Raw genomic sequence first — 25,492 nt, forward strand, 5'->3', positions numbered from 1 at the left:
TTATTTCAAAAGCTACATCACCTATATTTCAATGCTGCTCTCTTTGTGTTATACTGCACAGTGTGGTATTCTGCGGTTTACTGCGTGCTTCTGTGTGCGTCTGCTACAGTTGGCAGTGTCCTGACCCCTCGTCTTTCCCTGACTGTCTCATGTCCGGCGCCAGGGAGATTAATGCAGCGGGTTTCCATGGCTGTCCAGCATCATTGTCTGTTGTGTGCCGGTTCATTTTCGCAGCATGTTCGATTGATGCTCAATCCCATAAGCAGCTTTCCTCCAGGCAACTCACACGTCTCCATGCCAACTTTGTCATTTAGTTAAAGTGCGTTTCCCAGAGTTCCTCTGTGCTTGTCCAAGGAGCTCCGTGTGGAGACAGGGCCGATGTGGCCGCGCAGACACCCAAGCTCGGCGGCGCGTAGCAGTTAGACCGCAGTGGCTGGGCTGCGCAGACGTCTGCGGTGCGCCCACGCACACAGCCAGAGCGCACTGTGAGGCTTCAGGAGCTTCAGACTGAATAAAGTAGATCTTCAGTCATGAGACAGATATGAGAGAGGGAGAGGGGGGGGGGGGGGGGAGTGAGAGAAGAAGAGAGAAAGGGGGGGGGGAGGGAGGAAGAGTGAGAGAAGAAGAGAGAGGGAGGGAGGGAGAGTGAGAGAAGAAGGGAGAGAGAGAGGGAGAGAATGAGGGCAGGAGAGAGAGAAGGAGGGAGGAATAGAGAGGGAGGGAGGGAGGAGTGGTAGAAGGCTCCTCCAATTTTATCTCTCCCTCACCATTTTTGCTGCCTCAGCTAAGTGTAAATCTGTTTACAGCTTCATAAAAGCTTTCTTAGGGGCAAATATTCAAAACACAGTAATTCCACATTAGCTGGCGAGGGCCCCATTTAGAAGGGCCTGCCGCTGGTTTTACTGGATTTACTTTGCCCATTTTCAGACCATATTGAGTGAATCATTAACTCAGAATATGAAGTAATTGCTGAGCGGCTGCAGCCGGTCGCCTTTGCACTCCTCATACGGGGCACCTGCTCACTCCTCATATGGGGCACCTGCTCACTCCTCATACGGGGCACCTGCTCACTCCTCATACGGGGCACCTGCTCACTCTTCATACGGGGCACCTGCTCACTTCATACGGGGCACCTGCTCACTCCTCATACGGGGCACCTGCTCACTCTTCATACGGGGCACCTGCTCACTCCTCATACGGGGCACCTGCTCACTTGTGCCTTCAGATCCATGTCTAGAAAAGTCTTTTGACCAGCTTTAGTTTCCAACACACAATTATATTCAGAAACTGAAGAAAACAGGACAGTACAGCAAACATTTTATTTTGTGTGCCTGCTCTGAATCTTAAACTCATCACAGTAGCATTTACAAGCCGTTAGCCAGAGAGGACAGTCACAGGTTACAACCCCAAAGCATCCGTCCCACCTAGGCATTCAGACCAAGCTCGGCCAGTGTGAATGGTGCCCTCTTCTTCTGAGGAAGATTCCTTTAATGAATGTGGAATATTCATCAGCAATAAGCCTGTAGTTGTTCTCTGCCATGTTTGGCGTTGTTGACTTTTCCGCACGTTTCCTGAATGAAAGTTTAATTGATGCGCTGGCATGTTTGTGGAGAAGAGTAGCACTGAGAGCCTGACGCGTCATGTTTTATGGATCAAAGACACAATGAGGCCTCTTTTGTGTGTGTGTGTGTGTTTGTATGTTTGCCCAATGGAAGCGCAACTTTGACAAGCCCATTTCTGCCCACTCTAAACACACACACACACACACACACACACACATACACACACACACACACACACACACACATCCTCACATCTGCCAGAACTGCACGAGGGTGCAGCTAATCTGAGATTCATGTAACCCTTCATGCTGCTTCTATAATAAGAAACCTTATTTATTCCCCATTTCTGGGAGTGCTGTGTGGTGCCTGCCAGACCAGGGTATTTCTCGCCTGCAGTTATGGTGAGACATTAAACAGCATTACTGAACTGTGTATGTTTTATTTTTTTATTATTCTCTACATAAAATTCATATTAAAAAGCTTTAATTAAGCCCAAACAGCGTGGAACTAATCAGATGTATGCAACTGTTATTTTCTGAGCGATGCGTCTTCAAATAACCATAATCTGATGATCTGAGTAATATGCTCTAAAGAATCGTGGAGATGTTCACGATAAGCACCGGGCGCGTCCCTTTTCCGGTTTTCCCACATAATCCTGTGCATTGTTTGGTGTTGTGGTGAATGTCTGCGCTGAGATGACAGATATGACAGGTTGACAGGAGCTATGACAGAAGGTGACAGGCCTGTAACTGATAGACGTGGACAGACCCACAGTGGAGGTCCTCACCTTTGTTTGGTAGACCAGACCAATATTCCCATACAGAAGAGCAGTCCAACAGGGACGAAGTCCTGCTTCTCCTGTTACCCTCCGCAATGAGTTTGGACCTAGTCTCCCCTCTGACGTATTAAAATAAGGCTTCTGAATGCTGAATTTTTGCTGCTGCTTTATGGGACAGTGGACAACAGGAGGTAGGGTTTATGTTTTTTGTTGAAATACTCCACGGAAAGAATGCGATTGGCCTACACAGCTAATCCAGTGCCAACAAACAAACACAATGGGTTTGACAAATGCCTTACAATCCCTCGACAAACAGTGGATTTCAAAAATAGGCAACGTGTCCAAACTCATTATAATATATCACGCTTCAAAAGTACATTTTACAACTACAAAAAAGTGTTAATAAAGAAACAAGGAAGGGCTTAAAGGAGACATATTTAACAAATTTTTTTCACAGTTCAGTACAGGTCCTTATGCTCTTTGAAAGACATCTGTGAAGAGTAAAAAAAAAACCCTCCACCTCAATTCAGCTTCTGTATGGGTTGTTTTACACAGTCATTTTCTCTACTGTGAAAGGGTCATTTGGTTTTAGGTGCGTTTTTGGCGTAATGACTCCTCATCCTTGTTGGCTGCTTTGACTGGGTTGGGGGGGGGGGGGGGGTCGGACTCTGTGGAGAGGTGGAGAGCTCTGTAATATTTACAGAGCCAGAATGAAACTGAATGCAAAGGATGTTTGTTCTGACGTCACACTGAGCAGTAAATCCCTGCAGCTTCTGGAGCTGCAGGTTCTCTGGGAAATGGGGAGTGTGCCCCAAACGTCTTCCTTCGCCATTTCACACCTGTTGAGTACAATGATGAATAATGTTCATGAAGAGCAAAAAAAAATGTTAAAGCTCCTTTATCATACAACTAATACACTCGTACACACGTACATTTATAACTTCTGACACATTTATGACTTCTGGCACATTTTGAGTTTTCGAAATGTAGTGTGTTTGGGTATGGTGGTGCATTTGTGAACACTGTTTTGGGTGTAGTGGTGCATTTGTGAACACTGTTTGGGTGTAGTGGTGCATTTGTAAACACTGTTTTGGGTGTAGTGGTGCATTTGTGAACACTGGGTATTGCGGTGCATTTGTGAGCGGTGTGTTTGGGTGTAGTTGTACATTTGTGAACACTGTTTGGGTGTAGTGGTGCATTTGTGAACACTGTTTGGGTATTGTGGTGCATTTGTGAACACTGTTTGGGTGTAGTGGTGCATTTGTGAACACTGTGTTTGGGTGTAATTGTGCATTTGTGAACACTGTTTGGGTGTAGTGGTGCATTTGTGAACACTGTTTTGGGTGTAGTGGTGCATTTGTGAACACTGGGTATTGTGGTGCATTTGTGAGCGGTGTGTTTGGGTGTAGTTGTACATTTGTGAACACTGTTTGGGTGTAGTGGTGCATTTGTGAACACTGTTTGGGTATTGTGGTGCATTTGTGAACACTGTTTGGGTGTAGTGGTGCATTTGTGAACACTGTGTTTGGGTGTAATTGTGCATTTGTGAACACTGTTTGGGTGTAGTGGTGCATTTGTGAACACTGTTTGGGTATGGTGGTGCATTTTTGAACACTGTTTGGGTGTAATGGTGAGTTTGTAAACACTGTTTGGGTGTAATAGTGCATTTGTGAACACTGTTTGGGTGTAATGGTGCATTTGTGAACACTGGGTGTAGTGGTGCATTTGTGAAACACATTGCATTTGTTAGACTATGATTGGGAATTACTTTCACACCTGTCCTTGTCAGGGCGGGCAGCCTAGGACCGTGGTTAATCTCTGATTATATTTGTACTTCAGTTTAAGTCATCACTAAGTGAAAGGGATTCAACAAACACTTAGTATCCACTCTGCTCCATTATGTCCCAGCTGTTAACTGAGGACTCATCAGAATATCAGAAAACACAATTTTTTTACCATCACTGAAGCCACATAGAATCAAAGACATCCACTGAATGTGGGCAGGAACGGATGTCATTTAAGGCATACAATTTTGGTGTTTCCTTCCAAAACTTCAGGGATGTTTTTTAAAATCCAACTGGAAATAGGAAGATTTGTGATATTCCATTCCTAGAGACCAAATAAAATAGAATGTACAAAGCGGGATTATCTCCCTGAAGCCCTCCGCACTCCACATCAGCAGTAATCCCTGTTACACTGTGTGGCCCAGGGTCCCATGGCTTCATCTATATTCAGGCCACAAAATGGCTTTCCAACAGTGGCAGCATAGGCTACTTACCATATGCTAAATATTTATTTTCTTTAGTCTCTTCCTTCTAACAAATACACATGTGTAAAAGGATGGAGGTTTCTCTACACCAGTGCTTTTGCACCCACGGTCGTTTCTTTTCATGTGTTTGCATGGAAACTTCTCGATCATTTGATGGATCCATTCAAACACACCCTCCCTTAGCCTGTGGCTGTGGTCCCCGGGCTTGGCCTGGGGGACCACGGAGTGTAATTGCAATGTGCAGGTTAAAATGCACCGCCAGGTTTCCTCACCGTGAGGAGTGGTCTTGTTATGGACCGAAGGGTCCCAGCTGAGCAGTGCCGGCACCCTGCTGTGGAGTTCTTCTGTCAGCACCTCACCCCCACTGAGTGATTAAAACCTGGGCTTTTTAATGATTTTATACAAACACCAGGCCCGTTTAGTGTGCACAGTAATTAAGAGCTGGAATCACAGGAGGCTTAATAGGGCCCTGGGCCTTGAGGGTTTCGCCTTTTAACCATGATTGAGTTTTGTGTTCCACTGTGGGCCTAGAGGGATGTGGGTGGGGGTGTTCGTTTAGATGGAGGTGCTGTGGTCAGTGAAAAGCACCTGCTGACTGTGGTATTCTCCAGCATGCTGCGATTAACCCAGTTAAGTTTAAAGCTAGGTTTGGAAAATGTGACCTCCCAGGGTGCCCAGTGTGAGTAAGACGAGAGGGAATGCAAGCAATGCCTCTCAGATTTGCCACTAACTGCAGCGGGGCCATTAGCTTCCTACGTCTTGTCTGGAGATTTTAGGTTGTGAGACCTGCTTGTTGGACAATGAAATGCAGAGATATTCATGCAGAGATATTCTAGAGCAGAGATCTTCTGGATCAGAGACCCTTAGAGTCCAAACCTGGTGCTGGAGTGATCACTGCTGGTTAATTTGACAGGTAATTTAACTGTTTGGCCATTTTATCCCACCTCATTCCAGGGTCAAGGGAGGGTGCAAAATCTTTATTCAGAGCTCAAGGACTTTGATTTGTCCAGGCCTGGGTTTAGATTCAAGGGCCAGGCTGAATACCATTGATGTTAAGTTTCACCATACCCACAAATGAGTATTAGCACGGACCCTAAGCAATTAGCAAATGTACACTGCAGAGACCTAACGGGGTTGCTATCTTCAGACAATTTATGGTATAAATGTGGGGGGAAATACATTTACCAGCCACTTGATTAGGAACACCTTGCTAGTACTGGGTTGGACCCCCTTTTGCCTTCAGAACTGTCTTTAATTCTTTGTGGAATAGATTCAACAATGTACTAAAACGTTCCTCAGAGAGTCTGGTCCATATGGACATGATAACATCACACAGTTGCTGCAGATTTGTTAGCTGTACATCCATGATGTGAATCTCCCGTTCCACCACTTCTCAAAGGTGCTCTATTGGATTGAGATCTGGTGACTGTGGAGGCCATTCGAGTACAGTGAACTCATTGTCGTGTTCAAGAAACCAATCTGAGATGATTTGTGCTTTATGACATGCCGCTTTATCCTGCTGGAAGTATGTTGTGTGTTCAGAGATGCTCTTCTACATGCCTCGGTTGTAACGACGAGTTACTGTTGCCGTTCTATCAGCTCAAACCAGTCTGGCCATTCTCATCTGACCTTTGGCATCAACAAGGCATTTGCGCCCACAGAACTGCCACTCACTGAATATTTTCTCCTTTTCAGACCATTCTCTGTAAACCCTAGTGATGGTTGTGCGTGAAAATCTCAGTAGATCAGCAGTTTCTGAAATACTTTCTTCCCCATTCTGATGCTTGGTTTGAACTGTAGCAGATCATCTTGGCCATGTCTACATGCCTAAATGCATTGAGTCGCTGCCATATGACTGGCTGATACGACATTTGCGTTAATGAGCAGTTGGACAGGTGTACTTAATAAAGTTGCTGGTGAGTGTATATTGTAATGGTGAGGTTTGAGAGGGCCCCTGTTTGCTGTGTTTAACCTGTGAGGGCCACTCTTTGCTATTTATCTTGGTTCAGGTGTTTGGACAAATGATGCATGACTCCCTGGTCATCGGTGCGGCCCTCACACTGTCTTTTAGCGAGATGTTCTGCCGTATTGCGGTGTCACTTTGATTAGCAGCGCAGTCACTCACGGTTCCCAGATAACCCGAGCTCTTCAGTCACTGTAATGGTGCTCATTTGCAGCAAGAGGAGCGGCGATTGATGAGCGCAGAGGCAGGACAAACTTCCTGCACCGCTAAGATCAGAGGAGGAGACCTTGGAGAGAGAGCGTTGAGACTGCATCAATACGGCGCCATTCTCTCTCTGTCTCTTTCTTTTACACACACACACACACACACACACACACACACACACACACACACACACACACACACACACACACACATGCACTAACTCTCCGTCTCTGACATACACACGTACACACAGTAGTATTTTGCCTGTTCCATGTAAGCGCTGTACGATACCTCCCAACATGGGTTGTTTTTTTTGGATTTTTGGATCATGAATGCTTTTGATTTATGACACAACACTCAGCAATGTTGCACGTATTAAAACCTGGACCGAACCAACTCAAACCATGACCCGTTCACCCCCCTGGTCTGAGCAATAACAAAAAAAACCCCAGCTTACTCCGCCTCTCCTAAAACACTGCAAAGGTCGCCTATTATATGAACCCAGCTCTGAAACAAAAATGAGCAGCCTAGTCCGGCCTTGGAACTGCAACGAGACAATAGCCCAGCGACAGGGATCATCATCATCAAAAATAATAATAATTTCTTAAGCAAAATGCATATCCCCCTTACAAATTATGACATCTTCACCCAAGCTGTGTATGCACTTCAGTAGAATATGGAAACAATGGGACAGGGTGCAAAATACAAGACAGCCCCCACCTCCTGCTATCGGAGACGGGACAGATGACATTGTGTCCAGATTCTTCTCTGTCCTGCAGATGGTGGGATTGACCTTCCCTGGCTGTCTGAACGGTGGAGTCCCTGGCTGTCTTCAAACGTTGTCTGAATACTCATCTCTTTGAAAAGCACTTACATATAACCTAATCAGGCACTTGTAGGATGTAAGCTGTGTATTTACACCTGACCTGCCTAGTTGAGTAATAGCACTCAGATTGTCTTGTTTTCCAGAGTGTTGTCTCTCTTGATCTAAGTTTCAATGTTGACAGTATCTGGCAGTATCTCAAATAAAGGTCTTTTGTAACCTGAGGTATTTGTCTTAGCTAGGGACGCTGTTCAGAGCAGACAGCTGAAGCACTTTTGTAAATCAATCTCAATAAGAGCATCTCCTTAATGCCGTCGATGTTTACACATATGTAAACACACATCAAGGTAAATATGTTTTTGCACACAAGGGGAAGCGTCATCGGAATAATGTGAAAACAGTGGTTGTATACAAAGGAGAGACTGGAGAATGCTCAATTACAGTTGGCTGACTAGTAACTGGAGAATATGTTCAGTGCAGCTCTCATCCGTGCAAGAATTATATATGCATTTATATGTGATTAACTGGGAGCGTAGCGTTTATGTGGTTTCGTTTACTGGTTATAAATCTTAATCCTTGTAAAGGTTACAGCATTACATAGATATGTGAGATATGCCATGTTGCTTGATCTCTCCGGAGCAAGACTAAAGAGAGAAATTAGACAAATGTGAGATCAGATCTCCCCTAACACGACACACACATCTGTAGTAAAGGTTCCTATTAAATCCCATATGCTTGAAGTGTGGAGGCCAAGGCTGCGTGGCCTTCTCCTGAATCTCCATAGCTCTCTCAACAGATGAACCATTTCCGAACTTATCGTCCGTTGGCCGTCATGGTTGCCATGACTCCGTCACTCGTGGCCTTTTGCTCCGGCTGAGTGATGGGTCTCCCTTGCAGGAGTCTGGCTAAGCTAACGCCTCCCCGGACCCGGCCACACAGCCCAGAACCTCACGGTCCGTGTCAGCCATCCTGCACGAGATGCTGGCTCCACATCACTGCCTCACAGGACAGGCTGTCCACTTCACACGCACTGATATCACCCACACTGATATCACCCACACCTGTATCACCCACACTGAAGCAGCCAGGCTCAGGGAGAGAGGAGGGGTGTGGAAAAGAGGACTGGATACACAGCTCCGTCTTTATTTTGCCTTTATTTTTTTCCATTTTATAGCCAACAATGGCGTCACTAGGATGCTTTCCTGTGGGTTTCAACTTCTGTCTCCTTTTCACTTTCCTGTGATGTCGCTTTCTGTTGCAAGGATCTGCGTTCAGCTCCGTCTGCGGTCTGTAAAATGCAGGCGTGGCCAATTTTAATTATCTGTTGGTTCGGAAGGACTGTCTGATTTGCCAGCAACACCCTTTCCATATCGCCCACACTGATATCACCCACAATGGTATCAACCCCACTGATATCACCACCACATATTTCACCCACACTGATATCACCACCACATATATCACCCACACTGATATCACCCTCACTGATAGCACCAACACTGATATTAACAACACTGATATCACCACCAATGATATTACCCATACTGATATCACCCACACTGATATCACCAACACTGATATCACCCCCACTGCACTGGACACCCCCTTGAAGTCACCCCTCCTGCACAGGACATCCTCTGGACGTCCGCGTCAGTCACACCGCGCAGGACGCCTGCTCCTTATTAGCCTCACTTAAAAGCAAGACTCGTTTTTAGCATGGTGCTTCCAGGTCTCCATGGCTACCGCTGAAATACGGCCAAGCGGAGGGTTATGGGCGCCGGTGCCAGATGAGCCCACACAAGGAAACATGCGAGCAGAAGACAGCGCCGTGCCTCAGAGCCCGTGGAGGTACTACAACTCGACAAGAAAAGAAGCTGAGCAGATCCCATAGTCACGAGAGCACGCCTCTTATCCGTGGGGGGGGTGTGAATTATGCACGCGTCGGTGAGACGCTGTCAAGAGTTCCGCCGCAGCTTCGGAAGAAACAACGGCGTCTGGGTAATTGCTAATCTCTGATATCGAGCGGCCGAGGTTGTGATTGTGTTCCTGTGTGTTTGCAGGAGGAGTGATCGGTGGCCAGCATGAGTCCAGCAGCACGGCTCCAGAGACGCAGAAGCTGAAGGAAGGCTTTAACTACCACCGTCCCTTTCACTGTGAGTGACACACCACCCGTGGTCCTCTGCACCGACGTGTCCCTCGCCAGCACGCACACACACACAACCTGATGGAGTCTGTTCTGAAGTTAATGAACCACAATCAATAGATGAAATAGAAGGTAATGACATTGGGAAAACGATTCTTTGTACTTTATTTTGCTATATTGTTGTATGCAAATAAAAGAAAGTCAAATCCATATATATATATATATACACACACACTCACATACACACACACACATTCACCAGCCATGTTATTAGGTACACCTGTCCAACTGCTCATTAACGCAAATGTTGAATCAGCAAATCACATGGCAGCAACTCAATGCATTTAGGCATGTAGACATGGATAAGACGATCTGCTGCAGTTCAAACCGAGCAGAAGAATGTGGAAGAAAGTTGATTTAAGTGACTAAATTAGAATGTGGCATGGTTGTTGGTGGCAGACGTTCTGTGCGCGCAAATGCCTTGTTGATGCCAGAGGTCAGAGGAGAATGGCCAGACTGGTTTGAGCTGATAGAACAGCAACAGTAACTCAAATAACCAGTCGTTACAACTGAGGCATGCAGAAGAGCATCTCTGAACACAAAACACGTCAAACCTTGAGGCGGATGGGCTACAGCAGCAGAAGACCCCACCGGGTGCCACTCCTGTCAGCTAAGAACAGGAAACTGAGGCTACAGTTTGCATAGGCTCACCAAAATTAGATAACAGAAGATTGGAAAAATGTTGCCTGGTCTGGTGAGTCTCAATTTCTGCTTCGGCGGAACATGAAAACATGGATCCATCCTGCCTTATATCAGTGGTTCAGTGGTTCAGACTGGTGATGGTGCTGCAATGGAGTGGGGGATAGTTTCCTGGCACACTCTGGGCCCATTAATACCAATTGAGCATCGTGTCAACTCCACAACCTCCCTGTGTATTGTTGCTGACCATGTCCATCCCTTTATGACCACAGTGTACCCATCTTCTGATGGCTACTTCCAGCAGGATAATGTGCCATGTCATAAAGCGTGAATCATCTCAGACTGGTTTCTTGAATGCGACAATGAGTTCACTGTACTCTAATGGCCTCCACAGTCACCGGATCTCAATCCAATAGAGCACCTTTGGGATGTGGTGGAACGGGAGATTCACATCATGGATGTGCAGCCGACAAATCTGCAGCAACTGCGTGATGCCATCATGTCAGTATGGACCAGAATGTTTCCAGTACCTTATTGAATCTATACAACAAAGGTTAAGGCAGTTCTGAAGGCAAAAGGGGGTCCGGTGAGTGTATATATGCTATAGTTAGATTCTTGGCAGGTTCGTGTGTTGGTTACTTGTCAGCAGGCAACTGCACAGTAAACACATAGATTCATGAAGAAAAATGTGCAGTTTATTTGCAGTTGGACAATGGGGAGAACGAAAGCAGCATATAAGTATATGCTGTAGCAGTCTCTGTGAGTTGGGTCTGACTCTTTATAGGTATTATAAGTGGGGGTGTTATGGAGAGGTGAGAAATGGGACCCCAGATAGTCTAGACAGTTGATGGTGATTCATTACAACAAGGTAATGTCTCTGTGTCTCCTCCAGCCAAAAGAAGAAGATGACCTGCTTAAATGTGAACAGAACAGGGAAAATTACTAAATTGAACTCATATATATATATATATATATATATATCCTTTTGAGAAAATGAAAATAAATTAGGTATATGCAATAGCAAAAGATTGTTTATACAGTACAGTCTGACATTTTTATGACATAATGATGAATTGCGTTATAAGAAAGGGAAGAACTCCCGTTTCTCCCGACTTAATGGCACATCATGTACTGCGGGTTTTTTTCCCCTTCCACTTGGCAGCAAGACACTCTGATACTGCCAAAATAACCAAAGACATCATCAGCTCCAAGCGCTCGAAGAATGAGGCTCTTTGTCGCTTTGTATCAGAAACATAATAGATTGTTGCGGGACTGTAAGAGCAGAGCAGAAGTGAAACTTGAAACTGTCGCTGAGCTTAACAAGATCATGTTTGAGGCAGAAGATGATAGGCCATGGCTAACTGAACAAAGATAGCTGGGTACAGTATCTGGGTGCAGAATATGCCATTGACATGAAACACCAGATCCTGATTGCCTGCTCAATTGTGCAACACTGTCTAACAGTGAAGATTGCCTTTGGCTCAGCAGTACAGCTCACTGTCTTTGTCCATGGTGCTGATCGCTCTATAAATGACTCTGTCCATGGTGCTGAAGTGTCCACAACAAAAGTCTCTGGTGCAAGCAGCAAGTCTGTTGGTGTTGTTGTTATTGTATGTACTCAGAATATTTTTTGTAATTTAATTCATATCTAATACAATTTATGGCCCACTGTGGTCTGAATAATTGATTGCGTTAATACATAAATGCGTTGAATGAGGCTAGCCATCCAATCATTCTTTATTAATACCATGATGTGGACCCAGTCAGCCCCCCCCCCTTGGTCAGTAAGATTTTGACCAACCCTATTTTCGATATTGCAATATCACTTACAGTTCCTAAGGATATAACATGGCATGAATTTTCAGGTGAACTGCAGTGGCACATAATGACATGCTTCCTAAATGACATTTTGACTCCAAAGTCAGAATGACCCAATCTGAAAGTCCATTATCTTCTGGTATTTTCCACTGTGGCAATGGAATTGAATACTTAATAATTGAGTACATTCCTTTTAATCTACCAGTCTGTTTTGAAGTTAAACTAATTTGTATATTTTCTGGAAACTTGAAATCTTTCATTGGAGACCACATTGGTCACATATATATTGATTTTCCTGTCAGTTGGTGTATAAAGTGAGCATGAGCTATGGGTTGGCCATATTGTTCTTTATTGGCTGCAAACAGGTGCTTCACTGCACAACCAGACCAAGCTCTGTGTCCTCCAACAAATCCTACATGCCCAGTGGGGCATTTGGCTGTGTGCCTCAGAGAGCAGGCTCAGAGCTGCTGGAGGTCTTCTAGCTGTGGAAGACTAAACCCCCCCTCCTGTGTGTGGCGGTGGGAGCCACCAGTGGCCCTTGGTCCGTGAAAGCCCCAGTCTGACAGCACTTTCCAGGCAGCCAGAAGAGGAGCAGATCCTTAAGGATTTTATTTTATTTAAATATTAATGTGAGGCGCACTTCAGATTAGCTGCATGTGTGGGGATTCTTTGGGAAAAAAAACTGACAAATTGGCCTCAAAATGTCAGTGTGGATAGCGAGCTGATGAATATCCTATTTCATAGCTACTACGCGCCCTATCTGATTGTGTGTGAGAGCCAGTGGGGCCTCCATAATGAAGGAGTGAAGGTGCTGTTTTAACAAATGCTGACTTGGGCTTTATCTCTGTGACTCCAACTCATTTCTCCATGCGCGGCAGCACTATCCTTAGGCACAGGTGTGCGGTGTGCCATGTTCTCATTGGGAGAGAAGGATGACTTTCCGTCCCCGCATTCTTGCAGAGTTAGCCATTTGAGAGCATCTTCAGGGTAGCACAGATAAATCTGAGCAGGTGGCAATCCACCTCAAACATCTGAACTGAACTGTGACAATGTGAGGACAGCAGGCTGAAGAGCAGGTGGAAGGCACACTTCATTAATCCAATTGAGTGAAGTTCTACCACTTTATGTGCTGAGTGACTTTCAGTAAAACGTTTGTTTACAATTATTCGGTCCAACTATGTGGAACATTCAGTTGCAGTAGTAGTACCGTATGTGTCGTCGGAAGTCTTGGTAGCAGGTTTCAAGATTTAAAATTAATTTCTGAATGTGATGGAGACCCATGAAGACAATTCTGACCCTTGTGGCTAAATAAATGGAAAAAAAAAGATGAACTGCTGTGGGATTATTTTCGCAGCAGGCTGACAGCTGTCAGTCGGCTGTCAGTCGGCCGCCACGGTAATTAACTTTCCTGGTGCTTCAAACAGAACCTGCAGATCCCTTTCCGTCCTTCTCTCCTCTCATTCCCCTCCTCCATCCCTTGTCGAAAACGATCGGACGGATCTCGGAGTGCGAAAGCGAAATTCTGCCGTGCCGGATGAAGTGAGGAGCGGGAATCCGACGGGCCTGCGCGGCTCCTGGAGACGAACCTCTCACCGGCGCTCAGAACTGCGTGTTGTGCTTTGTTTATCCACCACGGCGGAGTTGATGTGGCTGCCTGGACTGATGGCCCGTCAAGCTACGGAACATTACAGAGTTAATGGCAGGAAGACGTCCCCTCTAAACATGCTTCATAAAGGATGTCTGTCATTAGCCGGTGTCATTAGTCTCAAACCAGCTGAGGATAATCTACTTTGTCCTTAAAAGAATACAGATGGCTGTGTCGACTTCAACAGAAAAAGCTGACCAAAGCCCTGTCATCATGGCTGAAGTAGGCTGCGTCTCTAGTATTATGAATTGAATATGAATGAATTATGCACTTGCTTTATAGATAACGAGCGCCACAGTTTGTAAACCCTCAAATTTTTTTGAGTGCAAAGGATTACTTTTGATTGGGGGGTCATGTTTTCACTGTAAAAGCCCCCTTATCAAGTCATTACTCAAAAAGTCAAAAGTAGTGTTTTCTCACTGTCGTCTTGTGAGCTGGTAAATAGCACATGCTGTAGATGTGTAGTATCGACCTGTTATCAACAATCCTTTATTAGTTTTGAGCTCTCAAGAAGGAACAGCAATACAAGTTCTGACTCACATTTTGTCACCTGAATGCACCTAGTTGGTCTAAATCTCATTTGAGCCTCATAATCCCTGTAATTAAATTTATTATAAAACGATAAAGCCTTCATGATAAGCGTTAATCACTCCAAATCCTCTCTGTTCACCATTGCAGCATGCAGTGGAATTTGCAGAGGCATTGGTTTTACTGGTTTTACTGGTTTGGATAGTGTTCCCAGTTCCCACTCTGGTGGCAATTACAGGCTCCTGATCAAAAGATTTAATGTGAGTCTTAGAGAAGATGTTCCAAAATATTATCAGGCAGTTTTCTGAGGGAGATTAATTTGCACTCACAGAAGGGGTCTGTGGTGGGGGGGCTGTTTCCAGCAGATTCTTGATCCTGGAGAGTGAGACTTGAGGGTAGAGCCAAATTCCAAAAATATCAAACTGTGAATTTTCAGACTAAATCTGTGGCTGTGATTTAAGTTGCAGTTGTTGTACAGGTGTATAAGCTGCAGTTGTTGTACAGGTGTATAAGTTGCAGTTGTTGTACAGGTGTATAAGCTGCAGTTGTTGTACAGGTGTATAAGCTGCAGTTGTTCGTCTTGTACACACTGAGCACTAACAAGTGTTCCATGCATATTTAGGAAAACCTAACTGGAAAAGGAAATAATGTGGTTCCTGGTACTTTGTGTTTAAATTGTGTATTAAACGGTACAGTATACACACACACACACACACACACACACATACACACACACACACACACACACACATACATACACATATGTTTAGGCTCTTGGTGCAATCTGATGTGCTGTGCACGTGTCTGTTGTTGTTACTGTTGTTGTTGTTGTTGTTGTTGTTGTTGTTGTTGTTGTTGCACACCCCCTTGTTAGCCTTTGCCCTCCATTGTCGGTCTTTGTCTTTGTCGATGTCGATGTCGATGTCCTCGTATTACTGTCCTTGTCTTTGTCCTCCCCTTCCTCGCTCCCAACGTGCATGTCGCGTTACACTAGCATAACGGAAGAATAAAATTTCTTCCGTTTAAAAACAGGATCATATAATTTTTTGTATCTTGTGAATTTCTACCATGGTTTTTGTTTGTTTGTTTATTGTGTCTTCTGATCTTTTTTTTTCACCCCCAGTTCTTTCCCCTAATTTATCGATTCCCAGTTTGGGAGGGCAAAGGGCTGCTTCCTCCATGGTACATAGAGCCAATCACATGTTTCTGAGCTGCAGTTAGAGGGCAGAGTATTATCCTCAGTGGATAGCGCTATCCACCCCTAATGCATGCGCTCACAGACACCCATGATTGGCCAAGGTTGCTATAATTGACAGGGGACAGCACGAATGGCAGCCCTCCCGCCCTGAAAGCACAGAACAGTTCTCCCTCTCTCTCACCCTCCCAGCCAAGGATGGCTATGGCATCATCAGTGATCGAACTCGCGATGAAAGGGCGATCACTTTTCTGCCGTGCCCCTCGGGAGCACGACTGCGTTGTTAATAATGTGTTAATAATTTCAGCTCTGTTCAAAAATGCCATTTCAATATAAAATTGATTAATCACTCTGCCTAAGGCATGCGTGTAGGTAGTCATGGCTGCTAGAAACTCTCCCAGGTCTATCCTGATCACAGCTGCCACATGGTGGAGTATTAATGATCTTTGACATTCTGCTTCACCTGATAGGATTATCTTCGATTGACATAAAACCCATGTAGATGGCGCGTTACCACATGCCCTGGCTTGGAGAAATCCCACTGAATAAGTCACAGTTCCTGACCTATTAAATGTTGGAGCAGCACAATAAGACATCACTCCATGAACGGTATGCACATCACTTTTTTGATGATGCCGTGATGTCACAGTAATCACACATTGTTCTCATCGTGATGTACCCCCGCAAGTTTATTAGTTAAGGCAGAATTACTCAAAAAAGCAGTTTAAAGCACAATTGTTATTGTACATATTGTTGTTTGGACGTATTGTGAAGACTTTCTGCAGCTATATCCCTGGATGGCAGTGAAGCATTGTGATTTTCCTTTTATCTTGTTTGTCTAGGTTAGCGATCAACCCTGGATCACTGGGGGGAGGGTCCATGGGACTTGATTGACAGGCCTCAAACACTTGAGCGAACCTATGGCACAGCAGCAGGACCCTAAAGGTAAACAAACAGCAACCAGTAAAGATAGTTTTTTTGACTCTTTAAAACATGATACTTATCTTTTCATTTTTAACGTACTGCAGAGTTCAGCTTACCAAAGATCTGATGGCTATTTGTTGTTTTAATTCAAGCTCATTTAACCTTCACAACCTCAAATCCCAGGTGTGAGAAAGAGACAGGCTGTTAGTTGAAGTAAGGTGTTGCCGCTCATCTGTGCATTCAGAGGTCAAAAAACAGCTGGCCGTTGGACACAGCTGTCCACGGGTTCGCTGAAAGTCTGCAATAATGGTCTTGAATAATGTTACACTTCTGTAGGCAGTGGAATTTGATTGGAATCAGCGTTGGCATTTGAACTCTTCCAGGAAAGTGCTATGTTCAATTATTGCTTGTAAAAGTGGTATGGTGTCGAAGCCTTACAGCTAGCGCCAGGGAAAGTCTTTAGCTTTATGGAGTTTGAATTCAGGTGTACTCTGAGATTTAGCCACTTTCATCAGTGATAAAAGAATCCGAGAACACTCTCATTAGTCAGAATTTCACCTGAAGTTTAGCTGCCTTCTAGTGTAGCTGAAATGAATTCCTACTGTGTAGCTTCTGGCACTGAACATGTGTCCAGTTAGTAAAACCACTCAGAGCAGGTTGTTAAGGGTCAGTCATCTGCTACACAGAATAGGAGCACAGAGCAGTCTCAGATAGCGGAATAGATAGGATTCTCCAACGAGGGAAACCGTTGAAGTCTGGTGAAGCATGTTTCAGACATAAGTCATTTTCTTCAAGTTAATTAAATATTTACAAAGATGTGACAAGGCAGGATTCTCCAATTCTGTCTCTGTGTGGCCTGTGTAACCAATCAGAGTTCCTCTAGTTCATTACACCAGGACATTAACGCCAATTCTACTGTGGAACTGGACACTGCAAGATTTTTCTGCAACTAATATCAAAAAGAGTTTATTTGATGATGGTTTTGAAAAAATACTGTTTGAATCATCGTTCTGTTCACCTCATTTGACATGCCTGCATCGGTTAGAGTTGGACCAGCTAGAGGCCGGAGTTTGAGGAAGGCATTTGCAGGCCTATCCGTCTGTCAGAGGCAGTCAGGGCATCCCCCAGTGAAGCCGCGGCTCGCTGTTCAAGCTCTACGCTAAACCAGGTAGCAGAGAGCAGTGAGAAGGCGATAAGGCAGGCGTTTGAAACCGGAATGCCTGGCAGTCTGATTTGTGCTCACGGAGTGCCACGGAGTGCGACAAGCCCTTAACTCTACACGCGGCTGCATCGCGACGCTCAAGTGAGCGATTGGCCCCGGCAAGGGCGCGGGGAACGCTCACCGAGCCTTTATCAGCGACGCCTCAGCTACGGAGGGCCCGGTGGATCGGTTCACGTTCGGGTCACAGATAAATATGTGCCGCCTGAGTAGTGTTTCCTGCTCTTTCAGGAGAGGGCTCAGGAGGAAGAAAGTAAGAGAAAGGTGGTGAAGGAGAGCGAGAAGGAGAGAGGGAGGGCGTGAGGAGGTGGCGGAATCCGACGTCTCCAAAAAGGTCATCACCAGAAGGCCGAACTGATCCGCAACTCATTTCCGCCAAATTCTGTTGAAAAGGCGCATTTATTATAACGCGGGGCCAATCACACGCAGGAGTGTATTGTCTGTTTGCTGTCCGTCCCCACCACCTTCACCACCACCATCACCAGAAGAGTGGACCCGCAGGCTCGGTGTTTACGTGGCGTGCTCCTCGTGTTGGTTGGGTGCGACAGCTTCGACGTCTGCTGGGTTTTTCTTTTCCGTGATCTCAACGATATTAAAATGAGCACAGACTGTTTTAATATGTCAGCTGCTGTTCCATTAGTGTGTGTGATATCAGATGGACGCTTTGCCATGTATCTGATTGTTTGCCATATACCCTGCACTGCAGCCTATAAGAGGAACATTTCTTTCATTCTTGCTGCAGTAGCGGAAAGAAGCTTTCATGAGTGTCGAGTTTTGGTAACTTTGGGCTTTTCTCCTTCCCTGGTGGTGACAGTCTTATAATTTCCTTGGAGTAAAGCCACTTTCCAAGTGGACTGTTCCATCTTGTGACTTACTCTCTGTTAACTTACGTAATATTTCCAAAGTTAGCTAAGATAAAAGTTTCTGCTCATTGACAAAGAGAACAACGTGTGTGACGTGGTTACAGAAAAGAGCTGAAGGAACTGTTTTGGCAGGGTTAATTGGTGAGACTTCAGGGCAGAAACACAGAGAAAACTGTAGTCTCTGCTGACAAATTATTTATTACAGTAGTGTAAGTGATCAGGGTAATTTGAGGCACGAGCGGGGCCAGATTATTCTCACCCCTTGTGTCAGCCTCGCTCCACTCACCACCACCCAGAAGATAATAGAAGACCTATTCTGCGGGTCTATTCATGGGGTTGTTTCTCATTAAGTCCCTCTTCAGTATGCGTTGGGAAGCTCACTTCAGATCGCTCAGCTCTCTGCTCCCCTGGCAGAGGCTCTGTGGACGCTTCTCCTCACGTGTTGCCAGCGAGATGGCTCGAGTTGTGGGGTGGGGGGGGGGGGGGGGGGGGGTGAGAGAGCACAGCAGCTCTGAGCTGGAGGAGACGCAGCCGTGACCGAGCATTCTGACTGACTGCTGTAAGTGTGTCTGCGCTCTCCTCCCTCAGCAACACACACACTCACACACTCACACCCAGCCTGTGCCAGTGTTTGGGCCACAGGGATGCGATCAGACCCTGCAGCCTCATTTTCTTACGTTTGCATCTGTGTCTTCCTCATCGAAACGTGAAAAATGTCGAGACAATCCCTTCGCTTCTATTCCTGAGGTGTCTGGGCGTCATGTCTTGGGTAGAAACACACTGACTGTGGGAAGCTTTTGGTTTGCACTCCAGATATATAAAGCAGCAGTGAGATGTTTCTAGACCGCTAACCTCCAACTCAGCGCAGGCTTTCACTCGGAGAGCAGGAACCGAACTCGTGCGGAGACGGTGGCGCTAGCTGAAGCCTCCCCGTCCCCCGGCTGCTCCCGGAGTTCCTCACAGAGCTTCAGGCCTCCAGGCGCTGCTGGAAATGCCCTCATTTTGCCATTTGTCTTCTCCCACTGGGCCACCTGGTCTTCATCCAGAAAGTACAAGTGTTTTGATGTCACGAGCAGTGTGAGGTGTTGTTGTTTCTGGACTCTTCTGTTCACTGCAGCTAAACTGCACGGCATGCTGGGCTGTCTAGATCCCTGGGCCTCATCGCCGATTGTTGCCGAGTGGTATCAGAGAGCGATCCGGAGAGCACGCTGTTTCCACACACTCCATTCCAGTGGGAACGAGTGGTCATCCCTTATTTCTGCTTTTTATTCACACAAACACACACACACACACACACACACACACACACACACACACACACACACACACACACACACACACACACACACACACACACACACACACACACACACACACACACAATGCATTCACCAGCATGATGCTTTTGTCTCCCCTATCTCCCTCTCTTATTAGATCTGTGTATAATGCCTAACTGCTCACAACCACTTCCCCGGGCGTCTTCCCATTGAGAGGGCTGCGTCCGGGCTGTTGGACCTGGGCCGGGGAACCGGGCCGGGGGAGCCGGGCTGCAGCACACGGCCAAGCTTACGCGTACAAGCTGAGGATAATTGCAGATAATTGCTGTGGGAGACGAGTCTCTGCTCATTATACTGGTCATTGAGGAAGGGAAGAGAAGCAGAGAGAAAGGTGAGGATGGGGGGAGAGAGAGGACAAGAGGAAGAAAGATGAGAGGGAGCTGGGAGAGAGGGGTGTGCTCGGTCTTCCGAGGACACCGGGGAGGACAACGGCGCAAAGGGATTTTACGTTGCCTGCAAGCTTCCATCATACGGTAATGCGCGCTGCGTCGCTATTGGCTGCCTCGAGCTATGCAGTCATGCAAAGCGGCCTGCCATTGGTGGACTGTGTGCACAGGGCTGCTTAGTGCGATTGAATAGTTTGAATCCTGCCGGGCGGCGTAGTTTGAGTTGTGACTTTAGTCTGAACTTTAGTGCTGGGTTGGCATTTAGTTAGCTTGTCTTTCTCGCAAGAGTGAATATGGAGTGCTTGTGTTGAGCGTTTACGTTTGTGTGCATTGACTGGCAATGCAGCAGGCATGGACACAGTAATAAAAAATTTAGATAAGAAAAAACTCCATATTTGAGGTGACTGAAGACGACTTTAAACATGCCGTGTACAGAGATAAACACCTACAGTATTTGTTTATGCTGTAGGAGACATTTTGTACGTAACTTATTTTTTGAGCTTCTGAAACAACATGTCACAAGTCATTTTAAAAGATGTCAAAATGGCTGATGCCCACACTATTGGTTCCGTTACAGAAACAGAAAAGGAATATGTCTGAAAGTGGGGAACGAAAGTACCCAAGCAAAGAACTCCTCAGGTAACAGAAATGGTGGCCTCGCCCATGTTTTTGCTTACTTATCTCAGTTTTAAACACATCAAAACAACAAAAAGTGTGCAAGCCAGACCTGACAGGAATAAGGGAAGTTTTATGTGCCTGTAAGTTGCTTCTTACCTTTCTGATCTGGATGGGGGCGTTTTCCCCCCAAGGGAAAACTTTACCCAGCCACACAAGCTCCTGGTGTGTCAGCAGGGCTAATGTTCCAGCAGCACCACACGGTGCTTTGCGATGGTAAAGATGCCCGGCTGGTTGGTGCATATCTTTAGGAGCACTAATGACCCTTGACATCTTCCCCTCCCGCTACGAGTTCCAAGCAGGAGTCCCCAAACTTTTGTCCAAGGGGTAATGTTTATGATAGTCTAACGGCTGAAGATTCAGAACAGTGCTAAGAAAAACGTATAGAGAAGTTGTGAAGGTTTTGAATCGAGTTATGAGAGTCTGTCATAGAACATGCAGAAGACAGGAAACACTCAGAAGTCCAGACGGAAGCGTTTAATGGGAGGGGTAAGACCAGTAGTTGTTTAATGGGAGGGGTAAGACCAGTAGTGGTTTATAATGGGAGGGGTAAGACCAGTAGTGGTTTATATTGGGAGGGGTAAGACCAGTAGTGGTTTAATGGGAGGGGTAAGTCCAGTAGTGGTTTATATTGGGAGGTAATACCAGTAGTGGTTTAATGGAAAGGGTAAGACCAGTAGTGGTTTATAATGGGAGGGGGGTGTAAGACCAGTAGTGGTTTAATGGGGAGGGGTAAGACCAGCAGTGGTTTAATGAAAGTAACTAAAACAAAACTGAGCAAATAAGTCCACTAATGAGAACAAAAAAGTATTCAAAGTAATATTAGTGGTCATTCAAACAAAACAGGCCTAGATCAGGCAAAACATGACGCACACTACCTGGACTGTGTATTAACAAATACAAGCAAATGGACAAATTATGAATAGCATGAACACAACTCATAATCGCTGTGATGTAATACTAGTCCTATATCGGAGTGAATGTTTTATTTAGTTTGGGGTTTATATTTTATTCAGAAATGTATATTTCTGTAGCATGTATGACAATGGGCAGGGAAGCTATTTAGCAAAACGTCCTGATTCTTGGTGAGCCAAATCGTGTCTGTGTGACAGACACACTTGGGGCACGCATGGTCCAGAGATTTCTGCTCTTAGAGACCTTCATCATGGTGAATGATCAAAAACAGAGCACCTCCCCCAGGTCCTGGTGTCTGACTACACCATTCCCACTGCTAATCATTTCACCCGTGTGCATCGATCAGCATCTGTGAGAGGATCAGAACCCAAAGAGCAGGTGGCAGGAAGATCAGCAGCTGATTTTGGATTTTCAGATGAATGCTTTTCATTACAGGGGTTTGAATATAGGAGTTTTCCAGAAATCCTGTACCTTAATGCCACTATGCATTAAGTCACGAATCTCTGGGTGAAATCAAGTGACCAGCTATGGATTATTGACAAGCGCGTCATCATAATTACCATCTGTTATGAGTATAATTGTGAAAGTCCAACAATGCTGCTCAAATAGCACGTGAAGAGACCCAGAAGAGTTGTGATTCGCTCCTGGCCGGAGCCCATTATTCTGGTTGAGGTTCTGCTGGTAGTGGAGTGCTGTTGTGCTGAGCAGTAAAGTGCCACTGTGGTGGATGCCATTGATCCCTTCGAAGCTGCCAGGAACCGCAGGCTCTGGCTGATCTCAAAGCCTTATTGGCTGCCCCGACTGATGCCGGGTATTTCCCGCTAAGCCTCATCTGCGGTTCCTGTTTTTGGTCGTGGTCCTAGTTGTGCTGCGGTTATTCGAGCGTCGTGCATGGAAACGCGCAGCGCAAAGCGTGCGATTGTTCCGGTACGCCGCGCGGCCACAGCAACGCTTTTGTTCGCCGTTATGATTGGAAAAGCTCGGCGTGGCACGACCCTGAACTTTAAACGTGCGTCGGCGTGACAAAGGAGGTTCTGTCCACGTCTGTGTCTCTCGCTGGATTACAGATGGATCCGACGTGGTTTTTGTTAGCGAGGTCTAGCACTCGGGAGTGTTCGCCCGCTTGCATCAGACTGGCTGTGTTTTTCAGAAGCAGAACAGGGCGACGCTACGTGGACGGTATTAATGACCGTCCAATGGGGGACATAGACCAGCAGCTGCAGTGGGGACACAGAGCCCTTTCATCACTGGGCTGGGAGATGGGGGTTCTGGGCAGGACAAACACTGGTTTTAAGCAGCCAGATCTGTTTACTTTCACTAGTGATTTATCCTTCAGCTCACTGCCTCTCTAACTCCCATGGCTTCAGCCTCGATTTTTTTTAAGGTCGCACACTGTGTGATATACTGGCCTTCCATGTAAAAATCTGACGTTTTATTTGACTTAGGTTGCTTTAGCAGACTACAGTAGAGTAATATTCGGGCCCTATTAATATTTCAGTAGGATTTAATAGCTCTCATTACAGCAAGATTGTTCGGTGCTCTGGAGATAATTATATTAGAGGATAATGAATCACATTTTGACTGTCTGTCTGCCCCTTCCCCTGTGGAATGTCCTGAGATGATGCCGAACACCAAAACAAGCTCAACAAGAGCCAGCTGTCACAAACCGAAGGACCGCTGATGCCCAATTTGTTGTCAACAATACGAGAGGCTCCCAGTGGTGAAATTTATCGATCTTTCCCAGGCAAATACCTTACTCTCCCAGAGCCACTCGCAAAAGTGACCTTGACAAAGACTCTGTGCTTTCAGGCATGCCGGCTGCTGTGATATTACATCAGCGGCGGGGCCGGGCTGACGCCAGGCCCCTAGTCTTTACTTTGCCAAATGAAAAGAGAGTATGTAACACTTATCAGATAAAAATACACATTGCCTCACATCTTGATCATGTGTTAAAATGGTGGCGCTTACTGGATAAGATCAGTGCTTTATCAGACCATTACGCATCCCCATGTGCCATAAGCACAGTTTAAAAAGTACCCGTACACGACTGATGGGGTTCACTGCAAATGCATAATGGTAATGCTTAAAAGTCTTTGTTGGATTATTTTGTAGGGCATTTAATGATTCACAGAAATGTATAGTCAAAGCTCAGCCAATCTGGTCAGGATGAACACAGAAATAATGATTCTCTGTTGTAATTCTGTTGACGACACTGTTGAATCACGTGGAGAGACATCAGATCTTATTCTGAAGGTATCTGAAGGACGTTCTAAGCTTGAGAAAGTAAAAATGTATCTTCATCGTGTTTCCTTGTTCACAGTGGAAACTTTCTACTTGTTTGATTAGATAACAGCCTTGTGCATGCAGCGGTTTCTTGTATCTTTGCATGCGACCTCTTCTTGCCGTAATCCGAACAAGACAAAGATCATCTTACATTGATTAAAGCCAAATCCCAGTGTGAGAGTTATGGCTGGGCTTGGCAGTCTTTCCCTGAGCACCGCACACACACTTTTATTATCAACTCCCACCCGTCTTGGCCACGGACAACCTTATTAACATAGTCATTGATGTTACTCTCTTAAGTTAATAACTGAGCGTTGTGATGTTTCTGATTTAGGTGCATAATCACACCATTAAAATTGATTTTAATTCATAACTTTAGTTATACAGCTTTGGTTAAAGTAACTTTCTGACACTGATTACTTTCAGACTCACAAATCGGGTTAATTCATAGTCTAGTAGCAGCGGAATAGGAGGTGCATAAAAGTGGGAAAGCAGCTTTATTGAATAAAGCCTCGATACGTGCTGGTGTGTGTTTAAGAGGCAGCAGCCTCCCCTGTATGACTTACATAACTAGTACCGCAGTGGGAGGAGATGAGAAATGCATCCTTCATCCTGCAGTCTGTGACCAGTTGTTTTTAAGAAGGGGTAAACAAAGTTAAGAAAGTGAGACGGTTGATTTTAGCAGAGTGCGTCCTTCCGTTCGCCCTTGACCACTGTGGGGCCGTAAAGGACGCTTGTCCGGGTCTTTTGTAGCTCCCCGTTCTTTAACGTCGTTCTTTGGAACTCCTCTGTGGAGCTGCACAGTGTTTGAATGCATGAGTAAACTGACTGGAGAGACCAGCCGCATGCGTGTGTGTGCGTGTGTGTGTGTGTGTGTGTGTGTGTGTGTGTGTGTGTGTGTGTTTGTGTGTGTTCTTATCAGACCCTGTCAGACTACTGGTCTTACACCTCCCATAAAAACACCCACATACACACACAGTCCTGTATTTCTGTCTTTGTAGGAAATTTCCACTGACTTGTGTATTACTCTGGCTAAATAATGCTATATAAATGCAAATGAGCACCTCATGGGGACAAACAGAATGTGCCCACAAAGTCAAAATGTTCATATTTTTCTATCATCATTAGGATATTTGCTTCACGCAAAGAGCTAAATACGTGTTTACCCCAACACACACTCTCACACACCCCGATACTCGCATGCTTGCCGCTCCTGCAGGAGATAAGACAGACGGCAGAAATACAGCAGCTGAATGGCACCTA

The 25,492-nt window shown here is 45.6% G+C and overlaps 1 protein-coding gene and 1 long non-coding RNA gene across 4 annotated transcripts in view; one reads left to right on the forward strand and one right to left on the reverse strand.

The window, feature by feature from the left end:
• The window catches only part of lrfn2b (leucine rich repeat and fibronectin type III domain containing 2b), a 94,957-nt gene that overhangs the window by 52,781 nt on the left and 16,684 nt on the right, over positions 1-25,492 (forward strand). The window contains 2 exon segments of the mRNA XM_077017897.1: positions 9,660-9,752; positions 16,470-16,572. The gene's annotated coding sequence lies outside the window, so the exon portion shown is untranslated.
• LOC143523441 (uncharacterized) lies at positions 1,306-25,492 on the reverse strand. 3 transcript variants are annotated; one of them, XR_013133340.1, is made up of 4 exons: positions 24,796-25,492; positions 21,131-21,401; positions 4,882-6,858; positions 1,306-3,179 (listed from the first exon to the last, which is right to left on the reverse strand). It is a non-coding gene; the product is annotated as an uncharacterized LOC143523441 (long non-coding RNA). The 3 variants fall into 3 exon arrangements; XR_013133338.1 differs by having other exon boundaries at positions 21,131-25,492; XR_013133339.1 differs by lacking the exons at positions 1,306-3,179; positions 4,882-6,858 and adding an exon at positions 16,299-16,566 and having other exon boundaries at positions 21,131-25,492.

This window comes from Brachyhypopomus gauderio, chromosome 9 (assembly GCF_052324685.1).
Source record: "Brachyhypopomus gauderio isolate BG-103 chromosome 9, BGAUD_0.2, whole genome shotgun sequence".
Classification (NCBI taxonomy): Eukaryota; Metazoa; Chordata; class Actinopteri; order Gymnotiformes; family Hypopomidae; genus Brachyhypopomus; species Brachyhypopomus gauderio.